Raw genomic sequence first — 15,364 nt, forward strand, 5'->3', positions numbered from 1 at the left:
TATCTGGCTAACTAAAATCATTCCAGACTATTGATGTTGCCGGACTAGAGAGTGCCAGACTAGAGAGGTTCAATCGGTATTGTAATTCCTGATATGCTGCTACTACTGGAGGAATTTCAGACATGGGGTTGTGCCTAGTCTCCAACACTTAAGTTCTGTGGATTGCAGTCTCCGGGTTATGGAGATCTGCATGGATATTTAGAAGCAGTATGAGGGGATGGTTGGAAAGTTCATCTACACTCACGCTGTATCATATTTCCATACTTTTTATTGCTAACAGGCCCAACTATGCCAGATGTAAACAGTGTAGATTTGTTTCCATATGAATCTCCTTAAAGAAAATAGTAGAGCTTTTGGACCGGGGAATTTGCTCTTCCTCAGACTGCTTCTTGTTTTAATGGAATTTTAAGTGATATGGGGACAGAGAACCGTCATTAAAGACCCAAAGGGCAGCAGTGGGATTGTAGGACTGACAGGAAGAAAGCCAACCTTTGCAAGATGGACTCTCACATTATATGTTCTGGGTGAGTAAGCAAAAGCTGAGAGAGAGAGAGAAAAGTGACCTACCAAGAAACAGTGAAGAGACAGTCCCCAAATAAATCATGATAGCAGTTTCCAGGTATCTAAAAGGGTGTCACAAGGAGGAGGGAAAAATTGTTCTCCTTGGCTTGCAATAATGGGCTTAAATTGCAGCAAGGGAGGTTTAGGCTGGACATTAGCAAAAACTTCCTAACTGTCAGGGTGGTTAAATACTGGAATAAGTTGCCTAGAGAGGTTGTGGAATCTCCATCTCTGGAGATATTTAAGAACTGGTTAGATAGCCATCTACCAGGGATGGTCTAGATGGTACTGGGTCCTGCCTTGAGAGCAGGGGACTGGACTCAATGACCTCTTGAGGTCAGTTCTACTGTTCTATGATTGTATCTATGCTGAAGAAGGATGAAGAGCATATTACAGCTCTTATCAATTATGTCACCAACAATATGGCAAACTCATGCAACATTAATCACATCCAAAGGTGCTTTTTGACATATATTAGGCTGCATGTGACAGATGTTCCAGAGTATCTACTGAAGCTAGCAGATGTTTGTGAAGAGCAGATCGATTTGTGAGGAGTGCAGTTGCTTCTGATGGGACATGGGTTTCTTCAGACAGCTCAAAAAATCTGGCAATAAAACATGGCCAAGACCACCAAATTTTGTCCTCACAAACCAGACTGTCACAACAACTGTCAGTAAAGAAATTTTCTGCAGAGCCCTGTCCTTATCAGGATTAGAGATGATGTTTTAATGGCAACTGTTGTTCACTTAGGACCTGTGCCTGTGTTCCTTTTTCTGTGCTGATGAATGAGAGGAGCAGTCAAAGCTGAATTAAGGTATCAGCTGGAAGCTCAAGCGGAAAGAATGTATGAGCTAAGACCATGCAAGAAAGAAGCCACAGTGTACATCAAATGCTATGGCTGTCATGCAAATTTATGATTAGAGAAGAATTCCACGCAATCAGTGTATTGGCTGCTGAGTACTTGATGCGGGTCCTAAAAGGATTGCCAAAGTTAATTTTGTAATGTAAGTCCTTGACGGACATAAGAACAGTAACAGTGAACTGTTGAAAGACCGTGCTAGATACAATGTAAAGTTAGATGCAAGAAATAACAGGTGCGTTTGGTGGAAGACCCGAGCATCCATGGAAATATTTTCTAAATGTGGAATCCATCAAGCAGTCTCTTGTAAAATTTCTCTCTGAATATATAGTTTAAAATGTACAGTAATTCCTCATTTAACACGTGCCTGCTTAACATGTTCTTCTTCGAGTGGTCCCCGTGGGTGCTCCACTCTAGGTGTCGGGCTCGTCCCGGCGCCGCTGATCGGAGGCTTTTCGTAGCTGTAGTCGGCAGGCTCCGCGCGCCGTTTCTCCAGTCACGTGGTCCGGCCCCTTCGCCAGTTCCTTTCAACCATCCTAGGTTGCTGACGGAGATCTCAGTCTCTCCTCAGAGGCAGCTCCTTTCAATAGAAAAGTTAAAAATTTTCATTAGTTTTCCTCAGGTAATAGTTAGCGTTAGTTAGATAGGTAGTTATCTGTTAAAAAAAAAATTAAAGTTTGACGTAGTTAATTAAGGTTACTGTTATTCCTAGTTTTATCTACTGTTTTAAACCCGGGACATTCAAAATGCCCGGTTCACCGGGTTTTAAGAAATGTTCTTTGTGTAAAGACCCCATGCCGGCGTCTGACGGCCACGACGCATGCATACGCTGCTTGGGGGAGTCCCATGTGCCGAGCAAATGTGCTCACTGCTCCAAATTAACGGCCAGGGCATGTAGGGACAGGGACATGAGGCTGAAGCTCATCCTATTTGATAAGGCTCTGCAGCCTTCTGAAATACCTCAAGGAGGTCCCTCTATGGAGCGCAAGAGGAGGTCTTCACCGCTGAGTGGATCGGCTCAAAAGAAAGGGAAAGAAGTCTCCCCGGCGCGATCCCTGACCGCGGCCCCTCTATCTAGAATCAGTGAGGGTGACCAGCCGGGTACCTCCGGAAAGGGTTATCAGCCCATGAAACAAAAATCACACAGGCATAAGTCTGTGGGGCTTTCCTCTTCCATGCCGGCGCTGTCGACCGCCGTTAAGGCGGGGAAGAAATCGGCACTGCTGATTCAAGGGCGGCAGCCTATGAGAGTGCCTGACCCTACAACCTCGGCACCGACTGTGCAGAAGCACGGGAGGCACGATACGGCACCGCAGCCGGCACCACTTCAACCAGCGGCACCAACAGAGCAGACGGCACTGGGGCACCGAACGCCCATGGCACCTGATATGGCTCCGAGTGGCAGTCACACTACGGTGCCGGGAGCGGCACCGCAAATTATAAAGAAAACGAGCACGGCACCGGCGGACCATCGCAGCTCGGTTCCGCCTAACGCACCGACAGGAGAGTTAGCCTCCCCAGCTTCATTGGCGAGGAACTCCCCAATACTGGTAGACGATGAGGATCAGGTCTCCAAGCGTTCCTCCGTCGGCGAGCCCTGCGCCATGCCTTCGACCGTACCTACAAAAGCTCAAAGGAAGTCGGTTCCTAGAAGTGCGTCTCCTTCTCCATCACCGATTTTTTCCGCCGGCACCGTCTCCCTCGTCCCCGCGATACCATTCTCCAAGGGGGCCTCGTTATCATCACAGCTTCCGCTCTCCGCACCGCCACTCGAGGCCGCATTACACTTACATTTACAGGCACCCCATACCACATTTTGGGATGCATACTTCTAGGTCTCGCTCACCAACTCGTTCACCCTCGAGGTCTTACGTCAGTAGATACAGTACTGCCTATTCATCTAGAAGACCATCTCCCGACGGCTCCTATCTACATGGAGAGAGAGAGACTATTCTTCTCATCACTACACAAGGTCTTGTTCTCCTCCTCACTCTTGTAATTGCCATGTCTCGCGGCATAGACACCAATCCCCAGTGGGGTCAGTAAGGCAGCCAGTCCCATCGCCAAACATTCCGGAGGTTGCTCCTTCGTCTCCCCCTCAGATGTCAGAACCTGAGGAGGGTCAAATTTCAGATGAGGATGTTCCTCCGCGCACAGTATCTCCAGCTGACATTTCTTCATCCTCTCCGGACGAAGCTTTGTTTCAAGGAGACAGTTCACCCCCTGGCGACGGTCGGGAATTCCAAGATCTTTTTAAACGGGTGGCACACTCGCAGAACGTTCAGATGACGGACATGCACACCAAACAATACAAGTTGCTGAAGAACTTACACCCGAGACAACAGTCAAGAGCAGCACTCCCAATTGACGAGGCTATTCTCGAACCGGCCTCGGAGATCTGGCACACCCCGGCCTCCGCCCCACCTACGTCAAAGCGGGCGGAAAAGAGGTATTTAGTTCCTTCCAAGGGCTTGGGAGTTTCTTTTTACGCACCCCCAGCCGAATTCCCTAGTAGTAGATGCAGCCCTTAATCATGCCAAGAATCCGCAGGTAAAGAATGCGGCAGCGGAAAAAGAGGCCAAAAAATTAGACCTATTCGGAAGAAAGGTTTATTCTTTGTCTACCCTCCTTCTTCGCATTGCCAATTACGTGGCACTTCTGTCCAACCACAGGTTTGATAACATTGCCAAGTTGGCAGGTCTTGCCCAGAATGCCTCCGAAGAGGATAAAGTCATACTCCGCGCCTTGGTACAGGAGGTGTATGCTTGCTCCAGGGCCAGTCTGCAGATAGCCATGGATGTTGCGGACACGGCAGCGAGATCAATAGCCACCGCAATATCCATGCGTAGAGCATCGTGGTTGGCCGCTGCTGGGGCCCCTAGAGATTTTCAGGCGAAAGTCGAAGACCTGCCCTTCGACAAATTGAAATTATTTGCAGAATAAACTGACGAGGTGCTGCACACGGGAAAAGACTCGTGTACGACCCTTCGTACTCTTGGCATGTATGTACCACTGTTCCGCCGCCGGAGATACTTCCCGTATCAGAGGCGATATGACTTTCAATTCCAAAGGCAACAACCTCGTCCGTTTGATCACAATCGCTCTAAACAAAGACCCCAACGTAGACGCCCGCAGCTATCTAGGGCGACTAATGTACCGCACACCAAACAGCAGGTTTGACTCCTCTGTCGAGGGCGCAGTCATACCAATCGTTGTCGCCATCACTACCAAGACCACACCCATCTTCCATCATCATCTTCGGCCTTATTACAATCGTTGGTCCGAAATAACCACCGACAAATGGGTATTGGAAATAGTAACATCAGGTTTCACCATCCCCTTTGCTTCTATACCCCCCCACCCATCCACCAACCCCGTCCCTTTTCAGGGACCCCTCTCACGACACACTTTTGCGACAGGAGGCTGTACGCCTGCTGGCCATCGGAGCCATAGAAAAAGTCCCGAAAGAGTTCAGAGGGAAAGGTTTTTATTCCCGTTACTTTCTGATGGAAAAGAAGACAGGAGGATGGAGACCAATTCTCGAACGGCACCATCTCAACCGTTATCTGCAGAAAAGGCGTTTCAGGTTGGTGACTTTAGCCACTATAATTCCAGCTTTGAATCACAACGATTGGTTTGTGGCCCTCGACTTGCAGGATGCGTATTTTCACATTACGATCCACCCGGCGCACAGACCTTTTCTGCGCTTCGTGATAAACAATGACCATTTCCAATACAGGGTCCTCCCCTTTGGCTTGGCGGCAGCTCCCAGAGTTTTCTCAAAGACTCTAGCGGTAGTGGCGGCATATCTGCGGCGCCAGCACGTCCTCGTATTCCCTTACTTAGATGATTGCCTCATAAAGGCCCCAACGCATCAAGAGGCCATACAGATGATCTTGTTGGCCAGAAGCACGTTCAATTCTCTCGGCTTGATAATAAATGAACAGAAGTCGACCACCGCTCCGACACAAAATATAAAGTTCATCGGTGCAGTCCTAGATTCGATCATGGCAAGGGCATACTTACCTCTAGACAGGTTCCAAGCGATACAGGAACTAGGAAAGGTACTCGACATTGCTCCAACTGTGTCCATACATACTTGTCTGCGCCTCCTGGGCCACATGGCATCCACCACATTCGTGGTTTCTCATGCAAGACTTCACTTCAGAGATCTTCAACACTGGTTAGGAAGGATATACTTACCACAAAACCACAGCATTCACAGGACGGTCACTGTGCTGCCTCACGTTCGCGACTCCCTGCGTTGGTGGAAACACACAGGAAACATCCTTTCCGGAATCCCATTCCGTCCTCAGCCCTCTGTGCTTATAACGACAGATGCATCTCTCATAGGCTGGGGTGAACATATGGGCAACGATCGTATTCAGGGCAAATGGCCCTCCATAGAGAAGACTTATCACATCAATCTCTTGGAGTTACGCGCCATTTCCCTAGCATGCAAGCATTTTCTCCCATGCATACGACACACCACTGTCAGGATATTCATAGACAAAGTGGCAGCAATGTACTATGTAAACCGACGGGGCACCAGATCTCGTTCCCTCTGTCATGGCTCCTTCCCCACTCTGGCATGATAAATGCAGAAGTGGGGGCCAGCAAGTGTACCCCAAAGCCTTATCTACCAGGCTTTGGTATAAAACTTCCCCCAAAATCTTGAAAACCTAGATCTTGGGAATAAAACTTCCGCTGCCACCACCCAAATGTTGCTAAAGAAACCAGGGGAAAGATCATTTGGGAAATCTCACCCCTAAAATAAAAATCAGGGCACACTATTAACCAATGCCAGGTTAACAAAAAGAAAGGAAAGAACTTTTATTATTACACAATATGCCTGTTGCAGGTATAATGACTAGATAGGAAGGTAACAAAATATACTCATGGAGAAACTCCATGGGCCTAGAACTTAGTTACAAAGAAAAGCCAAAACATCTTTTAAACAGTGCCAGATCTCAGATCCCATAACCCATCCTTAAAACAATAAAACCTAACAAAACTACCTAAACTTTACCCTACTTACAGAAAATGAAGAATGGTGTCTTGGAGAGAGAGAGAGAGAGACATGCTTGTCCCTCTCTGTAGCTGCAGAGAACTCTCTCTCAGAGAGAAAAAAGGGAGAAAAGAAAAACCCAAATTCCTTTGTCCCAATTTGAAAAGTCCCACCTACATTCCTATTGGTCACTCCACCTGGCTAGGTGTAGTTAACCCCTTAATCCCCAGGCTGCTGGCTAACCCTCATAATCATGACACCCTCTGTGCGGAAGCAATACGGTTGTGGAACTGGTGCATAAAGAACGGCGTAACCATCACAGCATCGTACTTACCTGGCATCAGCAATGTCATTGCAGACTCGTTGAGCAGACGTTTCCCGGTAGATCACAAGTGGGAGATAAGATCAGATATTCTACAGCGCATCTTTCGCAGGTGGGGTATGCCGAGAGTGGACCTATTTGCCACAGCGCAGAATGCCAAGTGTCCCCAGTTCTGTTCCAGAGTGGTGATGGGGAGCAGATCTCTGGACGACGCTCTTCTTGCCACTTGGCGCACATCACTTCTCTATGCGTTTCCCCCGACTGCCCTGGTGGCCAGGACTCTCGAGAAAATAATGCTCGAACACGCAACAGTCATATTGATAGCTCCGGCATGGCCAAGACAGCCGTGGTACCCACTCTTGCACAGGATGTCAATATACCCACCATGGCCACTCCCTCTTTGTCCAGACCTGTTATCGCAGCAGAACGGAGCTCTCCTGCATCCCAGACTCGACTCACTTCACCTCACAGCATGGCTGATAACTGGTTCAAACATGATGAGCACCTTTGCTCACAACGAGTCAAGACAATTTTGATGAGTAGTAGGAAAGATTCCACTCGGAACGCTTACCTGGCGAAGTAGCGGAGATTTGCTCAATGGTGTCAGACTCAAAACGTGGAACCCCTTGTTTCTCCTTTGCAACAGATCCTAGATTACGTCCTACAGCTTCACGACTCTGGTCTCTCCTTGTCTACTCTGAAAGTTGATATAGCAGCGATCAGTGCCTTTCAGGAGCCACTACAGGGTTCCTCGATTTTTTTTTTTTTTTTCCCCCCCATCACACTACAAAAAGGTTTTTAAAGGGTCTGATGAACCTGCATCCACCTCACAGACCTCCTCCACCAGCCTGGATTTGATCCTGCACACATTAGTGCACCCCCCCCCCTTTGAGCCTTTGGCATCAATATCGCTGCGAATGTTAACAATTAAAGTTGTATTCCTATTGGCGATTACCTCGGCACGCAGAGTCAGCGAACTAGGAGCGTTAATGGCAAATCCTCCTTACGCATCCTTTTCAAAGGACACAGTGATATTGCGCCTGCATCCGGCGTTCATCCCCAAGGTCAATACCTCTTTCCATATCAATGAGCCTATAGTTTTAAATGCCTTTTATCCTAAGCCACATTCTTCTCCATCAGAGGCCTTGCTTCACACACTCGACATGCGACGAGCTCTCACTTTTTACATAGAAAGAACCCGTTCATGGAGACGTACGGACAAGCTGCTTGTATCCATAGTGCAACATTCCAAATGCAATCCTCTGTCAAGTCAACGTATAGCTAGACTGATTACCGATTGCATCTTAACATGCCATTCACTCAAAAGAAGGCCCCTCGTTTCTCAACCTATTGCTCATTCCACTAGAGCGCTGGCCACTTCCACTGCCTTTGCCCGAGGCGTCCCTCTCAGCGACATTTGCCGGGCAGCCACCTGGTCCTCTAGCACTTCTTTCGTTCATCATTATGCTATATGCGGCGCTGGGCCCCGGACGCAGCAGTAGCGTCCGCGGTTCTAGCCTCTGCACAACATCATTGACCCGGTGCGCACCTTGACTACTGCTTTGTAGTCACCTAGAGTGGAGCCCCCACGGGGACCACTCGAAGAAGAAGGGGAAGTTACTCACCTGGTGTAGTAACGATCGTTCTTTGAGATGTGTCCCCGTGGGTGCTCCACGTCCCGCCCGCCTCCCCGCTCCGGGTCTGTCTCCTTATCTCGTTATAGATTCCGGACGGTGACAGGAACTGGCGAAGGGGCCAGACTGCGTGACTGGAGAAACGGCGCGTGGAGCCTGCCGCGCATGCGTAGTCCGGCCGACTACAGCTACGAAAAGCCTCCGATCAGCGGCGCCGGGACGAGCCCGACACCTAGAGTGGAGCACCCACGGGGACACATCTCGAAGAACGATCGTTACTACCCAGGTGAGTAACTTCCCCTTTTCACGATAGCACGATTTTTTTTTTTTTTTTTTTAGGGGAATATTTTTTTAATTACACAACCATCCCCGGGATAACACAATTTCCCCAGCCAGCCCATTGCTAGTGGCTGCACGGGGCTTCCCCCGCCTCCCTGCAAAATGAAGGAGGGTTCACCACTCGCCGCACTGTTCCCTGGCGACCCTCCCCCCTCTGGACGCAGTGCGGGTCCCGGCAGACCTGTCACAGGGGCATACTCCCAGTCCAACTCCCACTATGTGTGACAATTTTGAAGAGCATGTTAAGAGGCATCTTTGCAAACTTAGATTTGAATGTCATCTTGCCAGACATTGACTCACCATTGCAACGTGGAGAGAAAACTGTGGATGGTTAACTATTACTATTCTTCAAGGACTCAGTGGTACCTGAGCTGCTTATTTGTGCCTATGCACTACGAGGTGCTGCACAACCAGTTATGTTTGTGGTCAGAAAGTCTTCTCTGTACAGAACTGTGTTCATGCTAAGGCAATGAAGACTGTGATAACCCATGTAATCTTGTCAAAGACCAAAAAGATTATTGACCAGAAATGTCATCAGTGCTATTATATTTTAATGATTTTTGTGCAAATTTAATATGATTTAATGTGATGCTTTGAGGTAAAAAATAAGTCTGATTTGGTTTCTCAAATTATAAATAGTCCTTAAACTAACACATGCACATATTTTAACATGATCATTTGAAAATTATATTTTATCCCTGTTTTATGGAAACAGTACTTTTTGGCAGCTTCATATAAAACCTCATCTTAAAGCAGACATGACAAGCTTTACAAATGATGTATATATGTAGAGCGAGAGTACATTAAGTTGAGCAAATTGGTGGTGGCTGCTGCTCAGCTAAGGAAATGAGGACCTTGATAAGAGTTTTAGCTGTGTACATAGAAAGAAGAAAAATGAGATCTTAAGTGTTGTGGGAGAAATGGCAAAATATAGACATGGCCATGATGGTGAGGCCAGAAATGAGAATCAAATTTGTGCACTGTGCAGTGGAGTATAGTGGTATTGTGAGTAGTGTTAGAAAATAGAGAGGAAGCAGGTAAGGGTATAAAGAGTTCTTTTTTTTAATCCTGTAACTGGTGATCTAGCCAAACATGCAATATAGAGACTGAGATGTGGGACTGGCAGGAGGGGGGAAAAGTCATGAGTGGAAAGGCAAGTCTGTAAATTGTCACTATGAAGATAGTAGTTAATGTGATTTAATAAGCTTATCTAAGTAAAAGAAGAGGTGGAAAGATCATAAATTGAATTTTATTAAAGCAGGAATAAGGATTACCCATTTAAGATACACCGAATCTCCAAAGTAATAAGAGGCAAACCAGGAGAAGTCAGAGTTGTTGACAATTACCATGATAGGAGAGTATAACTATTAAAAGCTGCAGAAAATTCAAGGAGAAATGGGATAGAATAGTGGCCCTAAGGGTCTGGTGACATGAGTTTCAATGAAGCAGAGTAGAGGTCAGATAGAGTCTGGCAGTGATCTATGGTGAAGCTGGAGGAGAGGACCACAAGGCAATGGTTGTAAGTGATACATGCAGTGATTTTTAGAAATGAAGACTAAAGATTAAGGATCAATATTTGGAGGCTGCAAGAAAATTTAAGTATGCTTATATTGTGGGGGTAGAGAGCCAGAGAAGTTGTAGGGCTGTGTGGGTGAGAGGGGTGAGTAGTGGACCCTTGGATAGGTCTAAATGCTTGTCATAACCTGCTGTACACTTTGTAACTGGTGGATGCTGCTTATGAGGACAGTGACAGTCCTTCAACTGCCTTTAAGTGTTTGGTCTGAGTCTCATGCTGCTCTGTCAGTATAGCATGGCCTTAGAGAGGGGGGAAAAGTACTTTCAGGCTACTTTGTGCTGACAAAGCAGTGTAGAGTGACCAGAACAAATTAAAATCAGACCCACTTTTGAGTGTGTTTTGGGGTTTTTTGGCTTTGGGTTGGGGAGGGGGGGGTCTGCAAATATGGGATTAATAAACTGCCCTTTCATGAGATAATCAGGTATCCAAACAATAATTGTGGAGATTTTTCATATCCGCGTCGGTCTCTTTCAGTGGCTTATTTTTACAAAGCTTTCCTTCTTCCTTTGCAGAATAGAGAGTCTGAAAACTCCCCCAATCCTTTCCTTCTAGAATAGTGGTCATCAACCAGTAGATTAGGATCTACTGGTAGATCTTGGAACCTCAGAGGTGATACTGACAGGTTTGGCCAGGAGGCTATCAAGTTCTGGCACTTCATCTGCCCCTCTCAGCACTGCTGTGCTGTTCCTGCCCTCTGCCTTGGAGGTGCTTCCACCCCGGGAGCTCCCTGCTTGCTGTGCAGTGCATGGGTGCTGATGTCAGGGTGTCCCTCCCCTCACCCTGTACCCCATCTCCACAGATCACAGGGGGGCAAGGATGGAGAGAACTTGCTGGCTGCTTTTGGGAGTGGTTCAGAGCCAGGGTAGGGGACAGCCTACCTTAGCTCCCTGCACCAACACCCTGAAGCAAACTGAGGTAAGTGGTGCCCTAGTCCTGAGTCCCCACACAGCCAAACTCCCTCCCAGAGCCTGCACCATGAACCCCCTCCTGTACCTCAACTCCCTGCCCAGGCTCAGCTCAAAACCCCTCCCACACTCCAAATCCTTTAGCCCAAGATCAGTGTCTGCATCCCCCCCTCTATACCCAAGCCCTCTGCCCCCAGCCTGATAAATGTGAGGAATGGGGGGGAGGGAGGAAGGATGGAGAGAGCAGGAGCCAGGCCATGGAGAAGGGACAGGAAGAAGGCAGGGCAAGAGTGTTTGGGTTTGAGAGAGATCCTGGATTGCATTTACATTCAAAAAGTGATCTCATGCTTTAAAAGATTGGAGACTGCTGTTCTAGAAACACCAGGCAGAGTTCTTCTCTTCATAGGCATCATTTTCAGTGAAATAGCATAGAAAGGGTGGGAACTGGGGGGGGGGGGGGAGGGGAGAAACCTTTAAACCTCTATTGTAGATATCAAACTGTAAATGAAATTAAGCTCTGCAGCTTCCCTTTCAAGCTGTTTTTTGTAATTAGCTTGTGATAATATGGTAACTTTAAGATCGATTAATGAGTGCCTGTCAGCCGACGGTCAGGGCAGTGTGTGTGGGTATGTCTCCTAAGTCTTCAACTGCTAAGACACGAAGTCTCGTTGCAGCAGGCAGCCCAGAAGGCTGAAAGGAGCCCCGAGTGTTTAACGTCCGTGACTTTACTGCTAGGACCGAGGTCCCGTCGCAGAGGGTAGCCAAACAGGCTAACAGACGCCCCAGTGTGTAGGAAGAGCTTATTACACCTTAGATTTTAACTGCTAGAACACAAAGTTCCTTCGCAGCGGGCAGCCTGGGAAAGGCTGGAAAGGTGCCCCAACGGATCTTGTCACCTGGGAGTGACACGGATCCAAACGCCCAAGCTCTCCCTATGTCTGTCCCTTTATGACCGGCTGAAGTTCTTTTAAATTGTGCTTGGTTCTATTACAGCAACTGAAGGAGTCAGGTTAAACTTAAACAGTTACAGGTTTATTAAAGGAACTTATAAATCATATGGTTACAATGGCTATTGCTCTATTTCATAATTATTAGCAAAATATAGATAGATCTTAAAAAGTGGTTATAGGAAAAAGGTAAAGATAGAAAATAGAAATAATGGTACCAAATGACAGTTTAATCTTTAAAGAGCTCTAACACTATGTATATATATACTTAAACAAAGGACCACATCCAGGTACAATTTTTACCCCCTTCTGTGCCTCTCGACTCCAGCGTGTCAGGCCAGGGCCGGTCTCTCAATTCCTCAGAAAGACGAATACGAGGTGGGCATCCCCTCTGGAACCTCGGGAGTTCAAACACCAAACCCGACCAGCAGATAGGTGGTAGATTGACACACAAAGTCAGTGTGCTGCTGGACTCATCTTTATACCCCTGGGGGTCCGTATTCTCTTTGTTATCTTAAGAGGCCAAATTTTACTGGTCCGTTTTGTGGCGCCAGTTCTTACAAGCAAGTTTCAAGTTAATTTACACTTGTAAGAGAGGAAGATAGCTAAATTAGGACTGCCGGATGTTCTTGTTGGGCGGGAGATTCCTCCTCCCGCGGACGGTTATGTGTTCGTATCAATATGGGTTAAGTCAAGGGCACGATGTACAGCCTCTTGGTCAACAATTAGTTTGACCACCCTCCTATCTCTGCTTACAGTTGGTCACGGTCACTGAGCCAGCATATCTAAACCTCCTGCTCCAAGGTTTTCAAAGAATATGCTGTTTTCCTGCTCTTATGTGCCCTGCATGGTTTCAAGCAGACAAAGATGGATGTTAAAATGGGGGTTCACGTCTGGCTACAGTGCCCGGGCAAGTTAAGATGTTCCCCAACAGGTAAAGGGAACATACAGAAACCTGTTGGGGAACACTTTAATCTTACCTAATCACTGTTTGAAAATTCTTCAAGTGGCCGTCTTGTCACAAACCAATTCTACTAGCCGAATACACAGAGAGGCATTAGAATTCAACCGCATGTTCAGTTCTCATGCTAATGGCCTCAGTTGTGATGAGGGATGGTTGGGACGCTATAAACCTAACATTCAAAGAAGGGGCAAACAGCTCTTTGTGTAGATTCCCGTTATTGCCATTGATTCTTATCTGCTTCATTTTAACTACCCATTCTTCAGATGCTTACTATTCCTAATTCTGCCTTCCTGTTTTTCCCTTGATATTTCTGTACCCTCTGCTCCTTGTTTCCCGCCCTCCCCCTTTCTTCCCTATTTATTTTAGGTCTGCACATCCTAAATTCAAAACTCCGGTCATTTGAAGAAGTGGGCTGTGCCCACGAAAGCTCATGATACCATCTACGTGTTTTGTTAGTCTATAAAGTGCTACCAGACCATTTGCGGTTTCTGTGTTACCTTTTCGAATTATCTGATTTGTGTCCATTAATTTTGTGTCGTAGAGACTGTCCAGTTTGGCCAGTATATATGGCAGAGAGACATTGCTGGCACTTGATGGCATGGATCACATTGGTGGATGTGCAGTTTAATGAGCCTCTGATGTGGTAGATGTGTAGATAAATAAATGAGCCACATAAACCTGTTGGAGGACATTTTAACTTGCCTGGGCACTCATTAAACCGAGGTTTAAACAAAGACCTTAACTAGATTACTCACTACATTCCACATCCTAATGACCTAAAAAACTAAACACCAGGTACTTAGAGCGGGTTCTAAGTACTCTTTATCAGTTTCATTTAGCAAGGACCCTCTAACTGATTATTCTTTTCCCATATGTTTCCCCTCCTTTCCTTTTCCCCTCATCCCCTCCCTTTCTTTGCTATTTATTTGGAACCTAGATTCCTTAAACTCCATTCATCTGAAGAAGTGGATTGTACCCAAAAAAGCTCATGGTATCTTCATTTTTTTTTTTTTTTTTTTTTTTTTGTCTCTAAGGTGCTGCAAGGCTTTTTGTTTGTTTGTTTTTAAGGTTTTTTTTTTTTTCCAGTTACAGACTAATATGTCTACCTCTCTGAAACATATTACTATTGTTAGGCCTTGTCACAGCATATGCACATTCTGTCTCTTACGGGAAGGTATACAGGGATGTGGACACTGCCTAGTTGGCTGTTGAATCGTTGGGAGCCCTTGATCCAGGGTTGTACTGCCTAATGTCTAGAGTCAATGAGGAGCAGCCCACTAACTCAGATCAGCACAGCTTGGTGGCAAAGCCAGTAGTGGCTCGCCCTTAAACTCAAGGCAGCACAGCTTAGTAGCCAAAGTCCATTGTGATCAGCCCCTGTTGCAGGGCAGTGTGGTCTAATGGTCAGAATCATTTGTAATCAGCCTGTCTAGAGGCAGTACAGCCTAATGGCCAGAGTCAGTCATTAGCCCTGTGAGCACCGTACCATTCCCTTGGTGGGGAATCTGGCCGAAACATGCTGAGTTTACATGGGTGGGAGAGGCCATCCTGCACCCTCCCTGGCTCTCTTCCTACCATTGCCGGTGGGTTGGCGTCCCATGTGGTCACTGGGTCCTCTGTTTCCCTGGTAGCCGCTTCTCCCTGGGGCTTTCCTGGGGCTGTGGTTTCTGCTGTCAGGGTCGCTGGCTGGTTTGGCCCTGGAGCTCCTGCTGGAGGTCCTTCTCCTTCTGAGGCCAGCTCAGACTGAGCTGCTCTCTTGTCTCTTATGCTGCCCCAGCATTTGGAGCATGCCCAGTTTGGGTAGAGGGGTGGGACTTCTTCTGCCCACAGAGTTTTAACCCCACCTTCTTCAGTGTGGGGTATGCTCACCCCATCACAGGCCTGTTGGTTACATTCAATACTTAGTGAACTAGTGGAGTCCTTCATTTGACTTAATTGTAATGGATTTCATTTCACTAAGCTGTTTTTGCTGTTTCTTCTCCTAGATCCCTGAGGTCTTGAGCAGCAGTCATTCCACATCAAGTGCTTTTGCTTGTGGAATTCTAAATGTGTTGCTCTTATCTATTCTGCTAAAGTTATGGGGGAAGCTGCCAGATCCACTTATTGGTAACAATTTATAGTATACTAGAAATTGTTTTGTTTTATGAAACAATTTCTGCTCTCAGTTACTTGTAACGCAGCCAGACTACAGCTGTTTGGGCTGAAATTTTCCATGCTGCATTTTTGTCTCAGGCCACTTTTTAAAAAAG

The 15,364-nt window shown here is 46.9% G+C and overlaps 1 protein-coding gene across 2 annotated transcripts in view; it reads left to right on the top strand.

Moving 5' to 3' along the window:
- The window catches only part of TUBGCP3 (tubulin gamma complex component 3), a 133,054-nt gene that overhangs the window by 58,540 nt on the left and 59,150 nt on the right, over positions 1-15,364 (top strand). The gene's annotated exons all lie outside the window — the stretch shown is intronic.

This window comes from Pelodiscus sinensis, chromosome 1, assembly GCF_049634645.1.
Source record: "Pelodiscus sinensis isolate JC-2024 chromosome 1, ASM4963464v1, whole genome shotgun sequence".
Lineage (NCBI taxonomy): Eukaryota > Metazoa > Chordata > Testudines > Trionychidae > Pelodiscus > Pelodiscus sinensis.